Below are 17,804 nucleotides of genomic sequence, written 5' to 3'. Positions count from 1 at the left end.
TAATCAAAATCCCCGACAGAGGGAGAAAAGCTCTAGATAACAAATTAAACAAGGAAAAAAAAGAAAGAAAACTGATAAAAAAAATCAAAAAAAAAATCGTAATTATATATACATGTATTTTTCCTTTTTTCATTTCCATTCTCAATTCTATATATGTAAATGGAGTTTGCAAAACCATCATTGAACGACAAAGTCGTTAAAAATACCATGTCATATACATGTATATTAATATATGTAAATTATATGATGGTCTTAAAATCTGCGAAACGGTATACATACATATACAATGAGCATTCAAAATAATAGTGGGCAATTGAATAATAAGTTTATAAAACCAACAGTAAAGAGGATATTGAATTAAAGGTTACTTATCCCAAATTCATGTATTTGGCTTTGATGTTATATTTGTTATTCTCAAAGGATTTTGTCTAATGCTTAGTCCGGTTCTGTGTTTGTGTGTGTGTGTGTTACATTTTAATGTTGTGTCGTTGTACTCTTATATTTAATGCGTTTCCCTCAGTTTTAATTTGTTACCCCGATTTTGTTTTTTGTCCATGGATTTATGAGTTTTTAACAGCGGTATACTACTGTTGCCTACATTTTACAGGCAACATTTGATAGGAAAGGACTTCTTTTGACTGTTGCCACAACATAATTTAAGAATTCTCGTATCATCCACATAACTTTTGATCTGTTTTTCGTTTTTGGCATGTCATGTCAATTTATTTTCAACCAATGAGTTTGAATGTATCCGTGTTTTTTTTCGCCTCACTGTTTGCTTGGATTATCCCTCCTTATTGTGACCAAGAGATGACGTTTTGTTATCATTACGCTGGTGCTCTTGTGGAGAACCAACACATAAAATTTTTATGTTACTCGATTTGAGCATCAAGATATGTTCAATATATCATAGTCAAGAACTACAATGTATACAGAATATTCTCACACTTTGGATGTCTATGCCTATTTACAAATTGTCTTTGCTAATGATGTATAATTCAGATCATGTTTGCAAAGAAAAGATAAAGATTATTTAGAATTTGAGTTATCACCCTTCTAACAGATGTTTTAAGTGATGAGAGGCGATTATTATAGTGCAATACCATAAATCTGAAGTTATTTGTTAAAACACTTTGGAAATTAATTTACTGATGGTATACGAAAGAAAAAGGAACTCCGAGGAAAATTCATACCTTAATCAAATAGCAAAATCAAAAGCTCAAACATATCAAACGAATGAATCACAATTGTCCTATTTCTGAATAAAAGTATACAATGAACCGTTAAGACGATAAACAACGTCAGTACATATAATATATTTTTCAAGACTATCGTGTATTATTTGTGTAGTTGATATAGAACATTTATCAACAAGGTCTTGGTATCTTCAGATGAACGTTTGAAGAATAAAAGACGTTCCTTGACATACCCTAGCTTATTCAATTTCTGCTCAGTCACTGGTGACGTTTCGAAGTCTGAGTAGGTGCTTCAAGCTCTTGAATACCAAATCAGCTGGGAAGTTGGTATGCACTATTATGCACTTATAGTACGATCTCTGTCCTGAGTGCTCTAGCGTTTGTTTTAACTGCATTCCTGTCACATAGTGTTGTAATTTTAGTGATATTTATAGCATTGCCATATACATATGAGCAAGATGTACGGCTAGCCATAAAACCTGCTTCAACACACCATTTAATGTCTTGAATCAATTCAGGAATTTGTTATCTGTAGTCCTGTTAAATGTATGATGACGTTTGTTTTGTTGAAGCTCAGTTCTTCTATTGTTTTCCACTTATAGTTGATGTATTTTTTTTCGGTTTTGCTTTGTTACCCGGATTTGTTTTACTTAATCGAATTATGACTACTGAACAGCGGTATACTACTGACACCATTAGTTATGGTTAAACTATGATTTTTAAAGTTTTTTTGGTCATATGCCTTCGTAAATTAACTGTAACATGAGAAGATTCAATATCCAGAAATATGGCACCGACTGGCATCCTTTATGTATCAAAATTTTTCTGAGCAATTGGCAGTTTCAGAATCTAAACAATAATGGGTAATTTCATTGTTCGTACACCAAAATCAAAATAACGTTACGTCATTGGTTGAATTTCCATTGTTAAAAACGTTTAAATCAATCACAACGTTTTGGTGTACGCTTTTGAAAATATTACCCAGTATTTTTAGTGCAGTTTTCAATAAAGTCATGATGAATACCAGGATTGAAATTTTGTATTAGAGCCAGACGCGCGTTTCGTCTACAAAAGACTAATCAATCCGGTTTTTATCGTTGTCTAGTCTAAAGACTGAAACATGTACTCATTTATTTATTAACAAGTAATTCAAAACTATGTAAGTAGTACACCTCTTTAGTAAAACGTATTTATGAAATTTATATTTGCACTATAACTTTTTACTCTTGATTATTATCTTCAGCAACACCTTGAACCACTAAATTGATTCTATCTTCTTTTGAATATTTATAAATCACAAACAAATAGTTGCTATTAATGCAAAACATCTCTCTACTGAACGGACAATTTTCAGGTAATATTCCTTGAAAAGCAGCGAATTGGTTTGTAAGTGCCTTTCCTCCAATAAGACAATGCTGTATTTTGATATTTCGACTGTTTTTGTCGATACGATATTACAGTAGCGAGGTGAATTAAAGTATTGTAAACTTGTTTGCATCAGAACATTTAATGCATCGCGTTTCAATGTAATCATACATATTAAAACATGAACATGTATCCACAATACAATGTACCTTCTCCGGTTTGTTGGTGTTTCGTAAGATTCATTTCCTTTCGGAATTTAGGTCATCAATGCAATCTAACTTAGAACGTACAAATCATTTCCAATAATGAATATAGATGTATTTGACAACAACTTTCGGAATTTAGGTCATCAATGCTCTTGATCTTAGTACTTCATATGGCTTTTTAAAAATATTGTTCAAGAGTCACCGATGAGTATTTTATTAGTGTTACGCAACTCAACGTAAACATCAAGCCTGGTATCTATGATGAGTTTACGTAGATGTCGAATTAGAGTTTGACTGCGTTAATTGATTTAGTCAGATAAATTTGTAGTTGCATGTGGTTTATTAGTTTTCGATTGAAAGGCTACTCTGCAAAAGTTCAACGTTTCGAACTTATTACTTATGCTGATCAATTTTGGTACATTATTACAATATATATCATTTGGTTTTAATATAGAAATTGAAGATTTTGAATCCTGAAGTTTTCTTTAGATATACCGTATTCGAGATATTCCTCTTTTAATTGATTTACATCGTATATTTAAAACGAGATAATTCATTTTTACGGCTTATGTCTTTCTTTTTGTTAATATCTGTAACTGTTTTTGACGAATGTTAACCCAGAAAAGAGTATAAAATTATGACACCCAAAATGTACCTTGTGTTATATTTCTTGATAACGCAATAGTGTTATTTTGATCATGTTTGATTTTGTTTGGGTTTATTAAATATATTCAAAACACACACGTTACCCCGCTTTCTTTATTAGCTTATGGTAACAGTATATTCTCAAGTGTTTAACAATGATGTGTAACATGAGCATGTATGAGACATATTTTAAATCCGATTTAAACTTAAGGTCAAATAGTTTAAATGTCTGTTTGTATCATAATTTGTTACCAGTTGGTTAATAAGGACTCCAATACAAAAACTGTTTTGAACTATTTATTTGTTAGCACCAAGATAATACACAATGTTGTATTTGCATTAATTAAAAACAAATCATTTTGAAACATTACATTAGATAAACAATTATGATGATGATATCGACATAAACAGCTAAATAAAAATGTAAAAAACACTACTTTTATTGCTGCATCGCTTCACTCCAGCTAAATGGGTAATTAGCTCGAGGTCATAAACAATTTAAACGTCTTCAAAACTCAAATACTATGATGAGGCTTTTTGATTGACTTATAAATAATAAGCTAACAAAACATAAAGAGCAATATTACGTTTGATAAACAACTATCTCCTTTTAATGAAGGTTAAAAAACATAGTAATATCGAACAAGCAATAAAATATATATAAAAAAACTACTTTTATTGCTGAATCTTAAACGTCTTCAAAACTCAAATATAATATTGTGATTAAGTTATGCGATATGAAAAGTGTCAAAGAATTCTGGACATTGCTTAATGAAGTTTAATATTCATAAAAATAGGTCTCATCATCATTACAAATGTTAAATATTGCGACATAACGTTGATTCATAAGAAAACCTATCTTTTTTGTAATGTATTCTTGATAGACTTTTAACAACATTCTGTAATCATGGTAATATAATAGTAAAACCTGTCTTTACCTCCAATCATTGAAATACAGCAGTGTTTATCGATTTAAAAGGAACTAGGAGATCAAATTTTAACCACATTATTTGCAGTTTCAGTTTAAAAATAAATACCCACCAGTGGTATGAGATTTATTCCACCATAAAAAAAAATCGTTCTACATTCAACTCATTAAGATCTACCTGATAACTTATGAATTTATTCAAAAAGCGTTTTAAAATCTGGGACATATATCTAAAATATTTTGTAAATTCCGCTGTTCCTACAATTCTGCATGCAATATGTCCCTTTAGAATTTTATATATCAACGACATCTGCAATATGATTTGATTTTTCTACAGTAATTAAAAGTAGATTAATTAAGGACTTATTGGAGCCAGAAATTGATCGAAAAGTTAGCCCCCCTGTAAAGTACCTTATAAAACAAAATTGTTTCAGACTTATTTTCGTTATAAAAAAATAGCAAATGTTTTATTTTTCTTTTCATACGCATAACCTTTGTACATTTGATGCATATTTGTCTAAAGAGTTTTAAACATGTAAAGTTTCGTATGTAAGTTCATTCTTCTATTTGATTGCCAGCCATTTAATCCAGTATAATAAAGATGACATTTTAAGTAACAAATAGAGCATGAACACTCCATTGAGACTTTTATCTAGCTATTATATGTCAAGTTGGTTTATTCATAGTGAACATTTTTATAAATTACAAAATTACAACTCTTTATGAAGCCATAGATAAACATAAGACAAACATATATACATAAATAGATAAATAAAAGAAACAACAAAACGACGCACCCGTTTTAAAGCTGTATCTCGCATACTGTACAGTTATGCCTTTTCTTAATCTCGTATCTTACTGTGTAGTATTCTTAACTGCTAAATGCAGAAAGATGAACGACTTTGAATTCTTGATTAGGTTTCCTCTCAGAGCTTAGAGATGGAGAGCATATTTAATTCTTTGATACTGTATATTTTGTTCCAATTGTTAAAAGTAATCCAAAGTGATTGTCCTTGTTTAAGTATCTTAATCACAACAGATACATCAACCTGCCTTGCACTGCGATCGAATCGTCCACATTTCTCCTCATCGTGAGTTTTTATACATGCAAAACGAACTTGGTTGTCATTGTTGTCAGAGAGATCTAGATTTAAAGAAAGTTGAACAAAATATGAACCAGGTTGCAAAATCCGTAATTTTCTTGTTTTGGTATCGTAAGAAACTTGCGTTGAATCCTGGCTCTTTATAATCCACGGCATCCTATCACAGGTAGCATTGTTCTTGGAACATTGAAGCTTATTTAAGTGGTATTTACCAACCAAACCAGTGCCATCGCCAATGCGATAGTAATATGTTAGAATGTAAACAACACATGTCAGACATCCAATAGTCAAACACAGATTGGTTATATTTACAGCTTTGCATGAATCCTGATAATGTTTTCTGGCTATTTTTATATCCTTCGACGACTGTCTGTTATGCTTTTTAGAAAAATCTGCATTTGTCGTCAGTATATGTGGCATTAGCATGCTCATTTCGTCGCAAATAGGAACTACTATGTTCTTACTGCCGGTATTAAGTGAACCCTGTTCGGTTTGAACGCTAACTGAAATTGCTGGTGTTATAATAGACTTCATCATCTCGTCGGTTGTGTTTGCCTACATCTAACATTATGCAGACCAAAATAAAACGCCCACTCTTATAGTTGATATTTTGGAACTAAAAATAGAAATCAGACGATTTTCTAAAAATAAAAAATAAGGACAAAGATTCAACTATTAAGTTATAATTATGTCCCTTGCAGTAGTTTACCTACCTTGATACTTTATATATGATTGTTATTAAATCGGTGTTATAAGCAGGTGCGCTTGATCGGGCACGGAATTAAATTCCCCTATTCATAAATTTTGGCATAGAGTTTTAGTAGGCCATTGTAGAGCCTATGTGTTAGAAACATACAGTAAATATGCTACGTCGATTGTCAAGGATCTAACCTATATTCTGAAATACCAGTTCGTGTTTGTGCTGAAATATGCATAAATATTTACAGAAAATAACCAAGGCTCCAATGTTTAGGAAGTAAAAATAAAGCTTCCTAAACAACACAATGATTTGCAAATGTACTTTGGTGCTGACATGATTATACTTTCCCTATATTCTCGATTCAAGAATCTAGAAATGTTAAAGAAACTAAGATTCCAACTCGCCCAGTCAAAACGATATGCACGTTATAATTATTTAATGATACTTCCAAAGAGTAGCATTTGGTCAATGCAGCTTATGTTTCTGAGGATATAGTCAGTGCTTCTGTATTGAAATAATTGGTAACAAACGTTTCTTAAATTCTCTTTTGCGCCGAGGTTAAAATGTTTTGTGATATCTCAAATCTTCCCTGTACCTCTAGCCAAAACTCAGTGTAGAGGAGTCCAATGTTAGAATAAGGTCACAAAACTAAACCGAGGCAAACGCGTCAGCTATAACAGATAACCAAAGGAACAACAGAAATACAAATAACTCATCAGTGCTGCAAACGAGCTATCCTGATGTATGTGATATATGATATAGTTTAGATGTTTCATCCCCGGCCGCAATTCAAAAATTTCTGAAGTTATGACATGCTCCTGGTACATTTAAATATCAATTTTTATAGAGGGCATTGCAAATATTTGTCGTTTACAATATTTTGTTTGAAGAGTTAGCCAAATACATATATACATGTACATGTAAATGTACAATAATTCAATTAATTAAAACAATCTTATTATTAATAATGAAATAAAATAAATTGAAAAATCAAAAATACTTTTTGTCATGGTTTTTATTTAATGGTATACAATTTCACAGTTTCATGGACTCATAGTAGCAAAACAGTTTATTTGTCATTTGACAATGAACTACGAAAATAAAGGATAGACAAAAAAGGGAAAAATAGATACTGAACTCAAAGGAAGATTCAAAAGGAAAGTCCATTAGCAAGTGGCAAAGTTAAAAACTAAAACACAATCAAACAAATGAGCATTTCCCAAATTAAAAAAAAGTGGTCAGATCCATTCATATCTTCATAGTTATCAAATTTTACCAGGATTATAATTAAGTACGCCAGACGCGCGTTTCGTCTACATAAGACTCATCAGTGAAGCTCATATCAAAATAGTTATAAAGCCAAACAAATACAAAGTTGAAAAGTATTGAGGATCCAAAATTCCAAAAAGTTGTGCCAAATACACTAAAAAATTAGTGTTATCAGCTGACAAAATATTTCCGTCATATAGACCATTACAACGCTACAAAATAATCTCTCATTTATATTTTGGCATGTGAGATGTTGAATATTTGCTATTTAGTAAGGGCAGTTGAACAAAAATAGATCCAGCCATTTTTTTTTTAATGTAAAATGACATAATATTAAACATTTGAGTTATTGCTTTTGACCTTGTATCTTATAAAATTGAGAATGGAAATGGGGAATGTGCCAAAGAGACAACAACCCGACCATAGAAAAAAACACAACAGCAGAATGTCCCCAACAGGTCTTCAATGTAGCGAGAAATTCCCGCACCCGGAGGCGTCCTTCAACTGGCCCCTAAACAAATATATACTAGTTCAGTGATAATGAACGCCATACTAATTTCCAAATTGTACACAAGAAACTAAAATTAAAATAGTACAAGACTAACAAAGGCCAGAGGCTCCTGACTTGGGACAGGCGCAAAAATGCGGCGGGGTTAAACATGTTTGTGAGATCTCAACCCTCCCCCTATACCTCTAGCCAATGTAGAAAAGAAAACGCATAACAATACGCACATTAAAATTCAGTTCAAGAAAAGTCCGAGTCTGATGTAAGAATATGTAACCGAAGAAAATGAACAAAATGACAATAATACATAAATAACAACAGACTACTAGCAATTAACTCACATGCCAGCTCCAGACTTCAATTAAACTGATTGAAAGATTATGATTTCATCATATGAATATCAGGTTTAATCCTTCCCGTTAGGGGTTTAGTATCATACCATCATAACATATATGAGAAGAACATAACCCGTGTCATGCCAACAACTTGGTTTTTAATAAATGTGTTTAGTTCCGATTTCCGATGCACAGACCCTATGAGTGAATCAATATTAACGCCAAAATATGCAATCTTTAATGACCTGACAACAGTATCGTAACTATATCCCTTCTTAATAAGTCTATTCAAAGGTTTTGTTAGTTTTTGAGGTGAATACTGACACCTTTGTGCTTTCTAAAGAATATTTCCATAAAAAATGAATGTGAAATACCTGAACGTATAAGAAGTCTGCATGTTGAGCTATATATACGAATGATGTCCTTATACCGATGATAAAATTTAGTAAATGTTTTGACTAGTTTGTGATATCGAAAACCCTGGTGTAATAATTTTTCAGTAATACATCACTTTCTCTCGTTAAAATCTAAAACATTGTTACATACATGAGCGAATCGTACAAGTTGAGATATATAAACACTGTAAGATGGTGACAAGGGAACGTCACCATCTAAACATGGATAATTAACGATAGGAAATGAAAAATCATCTCTTTTATCATAAATTTTAGTATTCAGCTTTCCGTTAGTGATATAGATATCAAGATCGAGGAAAAGGCAGTGGTCATTGTTAGTATTAGCTTTATTTAAAGTAATTTCAACAGGATAAATTTCTTTAATATACATACTGAAGTCGTCATTATTGAGAGCCAAAATATCATCCAAATATCTAAAAGTATTATTAAATTTGTTTATCAGATGTTGTTTCGATGGGTCTTTGCTTATTTTTGTCATAAATTGTAACTCATAGCAATACAAAAACAGGTCCGCAATAAGTGGTGCACAGTTAGTCCCCATTGGAATTCCGATAATCTGACGATATACGGAATCCCAAAAGCGAACAATAATGTTATCTAGTAAAAAACTGTGCTTGTTTATGACAATAAGGAGTTTCTGAAAATATTTAATTTCTCTCAAATCAAGACAAATTAATCAATATGATTTTCAATTTCAAATATGAGTAAGTAGCTCATTGATTCGTCTATCTTTTAATACATCCTCTGTCTTTATATATATAAATGTCGAATCAGTTGCATAATAAAAAAGTATACTATTACGATCTATTACCTCAAATAGGTTATTTGTGTTAGCATGAACTTTTTTAATTCAAGTTTTGTTATTCATTTAAAAAGGATTGCCAAAGGCTACGTATTATGCTCCTTTTTTTTTATTAAGATTCCCCTGATTTTTATCAATAGGAAAACATGGTGCATCAACCTAATTTCTTTATCTTAATTGTAGTTATGGTATTGCAATAATATTTGGAAAAATCAAAAAATAGTTTTTCAAGGGGAATTTGACGTTTAAGATAAATATTTTATTGATTCTGGGAATTGAATAATTTTGTTATTATTAGATTCGTTAATAGTTTGAAAATGTTCTTGATGTATGTTGCATAGTAACATGCAATTGATACCATCTTAACCTTTACAACTGCTATTTATAATTGAGCTAAAATATGAATCATAGTTACAACTTTACTAACAGTATCGATGTCCTTACATATCCTTATTTATTTATTTACTTCAGTTTGTTTACTTTTTTTGCTAACACCTATCATAACAACAATAAACTTTCTGCACAATCCCTTGTCGTATTTATTTATGTTTATAAACAACGGAATTCCCCAAAGGCTAAAAATAGATTTTGACTGAAGTGTTAAAATATGGAAATTAGGATATCAAATATCAGTTGAATATGATACCATTTGTTAAATGTATACTTCCTGGTACGTTTTACCTACTTACACGTCCCTAGCTTTCAAATGTACAAGTTTGAGAGTTCTGGATAAATGTTGATATAGAAGAATGTGACCTCGAACTTACGAATATTATTTTATGATTCCCTTGGTGCATAATTAAAATAACCATGTTAACATAGGTAAACAGAAATACATTCATTATATTTCTGGAATCATCTGTTAATCTGTTTTGATGCAAAGGCATTTTTTGTCTTATTTTAGATTCTTTAACATCATTTTCAACCCCTTGTTAGGGGACGACCATTTGATATTCTGGGGGGGGGATAGGGCAGGAGGATTTTGAAAATAAATAAATCAGCCTTGATAATCACAAAAATAAATGGTTTCTTCTGTAGTAGTTTGCAAATAAATTACCTGACTTGCAATGTATTGGAAATAAATAACTCATCAGGTCTAATCGAAAGTATGAGATGGCACCAGATTCTTCATGAGGTCATCTTTTTTTCCCAAAAAAATCGTGAAACACTTCCCAATTTTTTAATAATAAAAGTATAAAAATCATTTAAATATACTTGAAATGTCTGAAAATTGGTTTCATTTAACTTGAGGTAAATTGTCTCAAGAAACTTTACCTCACTTTTATTTTAACAGGGCTGTAACTACATTGAGGCAAATGCCTCGTGTAGGAAATTTCAAAACCAAACGCTTGTCTCTATATCAAATTGTGTTCAAGGCGAGTGCCTTGCAAGAAGCAAGTTCTATTTTCCCTCAGACGTAGCCGTGATTTTTCGGGATAAATGTTTTTTATTTATTTGTCTTTTGTTCATTGATTGCCCTTCTGTATTCTGTTAGTGTTGCATTCCTTTCGTAATCTAGTAATTTTGTTATGAACTTGATAAAAAAAAATCCAGCAGCAACAGACTTAACTATGTGAATTCGATTTTTACTTTGTCTGACATCCACATTGGTCTTTTGATGTTGTCCCTAGAAACTTAAGTCTTACAATGAATTGATACATTTTTCTTTGAGACAAAGATATTGCCAACAAATTATTAAAACAAAACTTGCAGATTATGAAAGGGTCTCTTGAAAACCCAGAAAGCAGGATTTTGCATCATTTGTTCTATAGGTTCTTTTGCCTTCAGTGGCTGCAAAACCCTTAAAAAAGTTTTCATCGCTCAGCTCGACGAAATATGTTTGCCAAAACTTTTAAAAGAGGCAAGTTACAACCAAACTTTAATATTATGTATATATGCAATACATGTATATGCAGTTTGGAATATAAAAGATTCATTTCTGCAGAGGATGATTTTTAAATCTGATTAAATGGTACATAATAACTTGCCTATACATATATTATTGATATTAAACAAATCATTTGAAAATGGTATGTTTTCTAATATAATAAATATAGTTGTGAAAATAAATAATCAGTCCCTTGCTTTAATGAAAATGAAAAATCTTGCATCAATAGTGCAGAAAATGAATAATCTGTCCTCTTAATTTACAAAAATAAATAGCCGATCAAAAACAAATCCACCTGCATTTTATTTTAGTAAAAGGGCGTAACATTGAGCAAACAATACCATAGATACAATAAAAATCACGCGTTGAGAAAAAAAACCAATTAAACAATGACCAAACAAAATACAAATCAGAAAAAAACAACGAATAAACAAAAAAATCGTCTTCAAACAACATATATATGTTGAAAATTAAGACGGAGCGAAACGAACGCCATGCAAAACAAGTAGTAATATCGAGTGGTCTTAAATTGTATAGAGGTTCAGCTTCGCATATGAGGTCCGTAGTGCTGTTGATGATAAGAAAATATTCAGTGATGTTACAATTGAAGAAATTGGAACTAAGCGTTACTACAACAATTGACCATAATATACGTTACTATTTTCGACACAGGTACTCCTTAACTGATAAAGTAACAGCAAACACTTTTGTATTAAAATTCATGGTCCGGATATTATATTCATCGATGAAATCATTGTGGGAATCCCCGAATTATGTTTTTTCTTCAACTTGTAAATAAAACCCTTGTATTATTGGCAATCTACAGGAGGTATATATTCAAATTAACCTGTATACCACTTTATATATATTATATATTATATTATTTTTGAATGGCAATTTTTGTGTACACAATGTTTGTTGTTTACCCCACTTAGGAAGCTATCTATTAAAATCACACATGAAAAATGTATTTACATTATACTGTTGACCTGTAACAACCAATAAAGCTTTCAATAAAATTTAAATACTACTTTACGAATTTAATAATTTATCGGTTGAGGTCATAATCCAGTACAATATCCTGCATTGACATTATTTTAAAAAGACTCCATTTTAGATATCATACATTTAACAGCTATTTTATTATATCAAAGCAATAACTTGTTTTAAGCAAACATTAAGGATTGGGCTGTTTCCCACACACAATCCTTACAACTGACAATGCTAGGATAAAATTTATCTACTGACTTATCATTGCAAGTTCATAAAAAAAAATCTAAACTGGTTTGTTTTGAATTTCTCAGCACAATAATAAAAACAAGCACGAGAAATGTCAATAGCAGTATGTAGGCTGTATGCATCATTTTGCTCATGATGTGTTGTCCCTTCACATTGTGGTGGCATCTAAACAATTAACGTTTTACTTATATTATTCTTGTATAGACTATCTATAATACTAAAATTACGAGGTCCAATTTGTCAGCCGTCATCACGTAAAAACGACGAATCAAAGAATTCAACTTTATATATAACTAATATAGTACAATGGTGTAGATTAAAAATTACACCACTCTAGGCCCTTTTGTTTTCCACGTAATTAATATTGCCAATAATTAAGAAGTTCCGGGTCGAGTCCGATACCGATGCCAATAGTATATTCACCTGTTACCTATTACCTTATATGTACGTTCCGCATCTGACAGGCGCACCAACAAACGGTGTATTCATGATTAATATGCTATATACACGGGTCATAATCACAGGGTTGACACTAATAAATTGTCAAATTGTTACCTATTGTAGTATTGTAATTAGTAATACTTTCTAAGATAACAATACGAATACTAAAAATCTGGACTAAAAATAAGGCGTATAGGTACAGTTTTCAATTTGTTAGCGGGCATGACGTAAAACAGTGAATCAAAGAATTCAACTTTATTTATAACTAATATAGGACAATGCTGTTGATTAAAAAATACTCCATTCCAGGACCTTTTGTTTTCCAAATAATTAATATTACCAATAATTGATAAGTTCCAGTTTGACGGGTTCAAACAGAAAGATTTGAAAGCAGAGAAAACTGTGTATCTTATAATCGGCATGACTTTATCAGATGACAATACTAATACTAAAATAAGGCTTGCGCATAGTTATATACTTCAATTCAGTCACAGACCCGCGATATCATGGATGTGTTCTAGTTTAGTATATTCTTATGATGGATTTACATGCATTTTAATAATATACAAAACAGAATACATTTAAATAATTATATTTTTACTGGAAAATTTTACCATCAATGTCGGAATTTAGGGTCCCTAAGTGATCTTAAACTTCATGCGTTATAAGCCTTTTTACATTTTGTTTATTTGAGAGTCACTGATATGTCTTTTGTAGACGAACTGAGCGTCTTGTGTACAGAATTTCAAACCTGATATCTATGATGATTACAAATAAATGTGTGTATGATTTATCATACTGATAATAGAGGCGAAAGGTACAAAAGATAAGTTCAAACTCATCGGTCGAAAATAAACTTACAATGTCATGTCAAAACAAGAAAAGAAAGATACCATCAACACCATACAAACAAAACACAACACAAAAACTAAGGACCGACCAACAAGAACCCACCATACACCCAAGTTGAGTTTGTTTTTTCCATTGATTTTTGATGAGATAAAAAGAAGGAATGTAACAAATGGAAAATCAAAATGCATAGGTCGAGTAGAAAATGAGTAAAAACATGGTGAAACGGAAAATGGATTAAAGGCTTCCAAAAACAACATTCTAAAACAAAAAATACAATAGGAAAATATGAAAAAGATTGATCAACTGGAAGCCTACTGAGACTGGAGCTCCGACTTATCCGTTCTCCTCGAATATGTAAGCTTGGTTTGTAGGGGTATGACGTTACCATAATGGAATGAACCAGATCCAGTAAAATATTTCGGGTTGAAGTTATGTAACATATATCTACTAAAATCTTTACATTGCATGATTTAATAATGATGAGTTTCCCTCGGTTTAAGTTTATAACCCAGATTTGTTATCTCAATCGAATTTGGAATTTATGACGTTTTCCTAAAATAATTAAACAATATATTACAGTGTTATTTGAGCATAACTGATTGAACATTTCCATTGAAAATTAACCTTGTCTTTTCGTTTCAGTTGTTTAAAATTTTGTTCATTGATGAAGGCTGCATTATGGCTTATAGTTACTACAGTTGTCTCATTGGCAATCAGGGGACATTTTATTTTTATATTAAATTTACATTTTTGTTGGTCTTGATAATAACAATTATAACTAAGTATTACTTTGATTGCTGAATCTGCGAAATTTCCTAAATTAATAAGTATCGTTAGGATTTTTATTCCCAATAAAAAAAAAAGACCCGTATGTATCGTTAGGATCGGTATTCCTAATTAAATGGTATATGTTTTGTTAGGACTTGCGTTCCTGATAAAAAAAAGACCCGTATGTATTATTAGGACTTGCATTTTCGCTTCACATTTCTAAGTACTTTTGGGTCGAAGTCTAATGTCTTAAACGTACTAGTTAAGATCTTTGTGACAGATTATTTTAAGACTGTGAAATTCTCTGTTTACTGCGAATTTCCTTGGAATTGGTGTTCAAAATATGTCTTGTATTTTTTATGTGTTTTACACTTAATGTTTTTATCAAATCACTTTGTTCAGATGAATTGACTTAAAAAGAGGGCACAAAAGCAACATAATATATATTGTAAACATTACCGTGCCAGCTACCTTATAAACATCGCAACCGTGAACTGTGCATATAATAACAATAAACGAAGATATGGGTTAAAACTATCAAATACACGTCGTGACATCCGGATTGTTGTGTATAATATCTTATTTACATTCCATTCATTCTATTACAAAATAAATATATCTATTAGAAAGGGAAATCTTTAGGTAATTTTTTTCTGTATGGCACTTGAGGCTTTAACTTTTATGTACCAGTTTTGATATTGTTAAAATAAAAAATAGAACCTTCTATCTTTTCTAATCTGCTTGAAAGTGGCGTTACTCTTTTCAATGCAATCAAATGCTATTTACAATTTTATAGAAAAAAAGTTGGACAACATTTAGAAATTATTGTTTAAAAATACTTAATTTTGTTTTAGGCTCAACAGTAGTCGTTCATCTTCGTACTGGAAATATTCGATTCGCAACTATTTTTTATTAAAATGAAACGTTATATTTCGCTTTCAATCTAAAACCACTTTTTTTATTTATTTGAACAGGTGAGTCGAAAATGTGTTGCATAATTTTATATAAGCTACAATTTGAATATTTGAAAGCCTTCACATCAGAGAAGCTTTAACACACATACAAATAACACAAATGTCGTTAATCTGAATACATGTATACTTTCAAAGCTATCAGTCATTGTCGATTTTAATACATGTATACTTTCAAAGCTATCAGTTATTGTCAATTTAATACATGTATACTTTCAAAGCTATCAGTCTTTGTAAGTTTTAGACAACTATCTTTTCCGAACCAATCATGTAGGCAGATTAGTATGCCGGCATTATATTGTCAAATTGTGAGTCATATCTTGTGTTATCCTACTGTCATCGACATGAATGGAAACATGCAATTAAGATGTATTATTACAAGACGATTGTTGACTTTACGTTAATAAATTAGATTACTTACTTACAAAGGAGGTAACATAAAAAAAATAACGAACGGAAAGACAAATTTAAAACAGCAAATTGGGTGATGCGACTACTGGTGGACGTTTCGTCTCCGAGGTTATTAGTAGCCCAGTAGTCAGCACTTCGGTGTTGACATGAATATCAATTATATGGTCATTTGTATAAACTTTCTGTTTGCAAAAGTATAAATTATCCGAAATACTAAGGATTTTTTTTTATCCCAGGCATATATAGCCTTAGCCATTTTTGGCGCAACGTTTTGAATTTTTGGTCATCAATGCTCTTTAACTTTATACTTGTTTGGTTTTCTAACTATATTGTGTTGAGCGTGACTGATGAGTCTTATATAGACGTTACATGCGTCTGGCATATAAAGTTATACGCCTGGTACCTTTGAAAACTCTTGGTAAAGGCATATCCTTCTGTTTGAAATGGTATATTAAACCTAGTTTTATAGCTGGCTAAACCTTTTACCTTTAAAAGAATAACACATATAGTGTTTCCTTTCCATAAAACTACCTGCACTTTATCGCTGTCCTTTTAGGTAACTATTGGCGCTGATACATCGGCAATTTTTCCAACGTTAAATTTAATTGAAACTCGCATGAATTTCACATGAAAAATTTCACTTGAGATTCACATCAAACGAGCTTTCAATTTTGCTTTTATTTAACCTTGTAAAATTAACATTTTGAATGGATCCATAGTGCTGATGTCATTCGAGTTAGCATATATAGTAGAATTATAAAAACAAGAAGATTTGATATATTTTCCGATGAGACACCTCTCAACAGGAGACCAAAGGATGCAGAAATTAGCCAGTATTAACTATTGTACGACGATCAGCAATGAGCAAAACCCATACTGCATAGTCAGATTTAAGTTGCAAATCAATTCAAACGAGAAAACTAACTGCCTAATTTATTTACAAAATAATTAAATAATATACAGTAGCAACCGACGACCACTGAATTACAGGCTCATGATTTCAACTCTTGAAATCGTTTTTCCTTTAACAAATATTTTAAGGATAACCTTATTCACGAATTGGCATTTAAAGAAAGATAACTGTTGAAACTAATACAACTACCACACCAACGACTACGGCTACGATTAACAGTTAGATCATATAGATTATAAAAGTATGTCGACTAATATGTTATTCTTCACCAGTCGTTTCTAAAGAATTAAATTATTTTCATCGCTTTTTCCCCCGTTACAATTCCTCTCGTCCTCACCGTTTATTTTCAGAAGACGTGTTGATTTTTCTCAAGGACTTCTGAACACTGGCAATATGTATATGATTTAAAACATTACCATTATCAAATAAAGTCTGTACCATTTTTTGGTATATTATTTTTATGGCTTGCGATTTCTCTCAAAGAGAATGCAGAGATTTCAATGTATAAAGTCGATGCTTCAATTGTAGTTGTTAAACGTTGTTTTGCATCGAGGTGTGGTTTCGTGCTCAATACATCCTGCGACTGGTAGAGCTTGCTTATATTCGAACTATTACGTACCTTCGTTCAACTCTGTCATATGAAACGCGAGAAGCATTAAAATCCATGTTTTTAGGATTCTTCATAACAGGTTTTAACATTTCAGTTTGTGTTTCAAAATATATAAACAATGTTGGATAATTTCTGTGAACGAATTAAAGTTCTTAGTCGAATTTAAAAAGGAATTTTTAAATTACATTTACTCCCGATGAAAGCAAGTTGGAGAACTTGTCAGTCGTGTTTTATGACAACC

At 31.2% G+C, this 17,804-nt stretch overlaps 1 protein-coding gene and 1 long non-coding RNA gene across 2 annotated transcripts in view; one reads left to right on the top strand and one right to left on the bottom strand.

Annotated features, from left to right (window-relative positions):
- LOC139493386 (serine/threonine-protein kinase MARK2-like) overlaps positions 1-17,804 on the top strand; it is a 98,649-nt gene that overhangs the window by 10,958 nt on the left and 69,887 nt on the right. The gene's annotated exons all lie outside the window — the stretch shown is intronic.
- LOC139493360 (uncharacterized) lies at positions 3,696-6,061 on the bottom strand. Its single transcript, XR_011656987.1, has 2 exons — positions 4,833-6,061; positions 3,696-4,518 (listed from the first exon to the last, which is right to left on the bottom strand). It is a non-coding gene; the product is annotated as an uncharacterized lncRNA (long non-coding RNA).

The sequence above is a fragment of the Mytilus edulis genome, chromosome 10, assembly GCF_963676685.1.
Source record: "Mytilus edulis chromosome 10, xbMytEdul2.2, whole genome shotgun sequence".
Taxonomy (NCBI): domain Eukaryota; kingdom Metazoa; phylum Mollusca; class Bivalvia; order Mytilida; family Mytilidae; genus Mytilus; species Mytilus edulis.
This window is presented reverse-complemented; position numbering and strand designations above follow the sequence as displayed.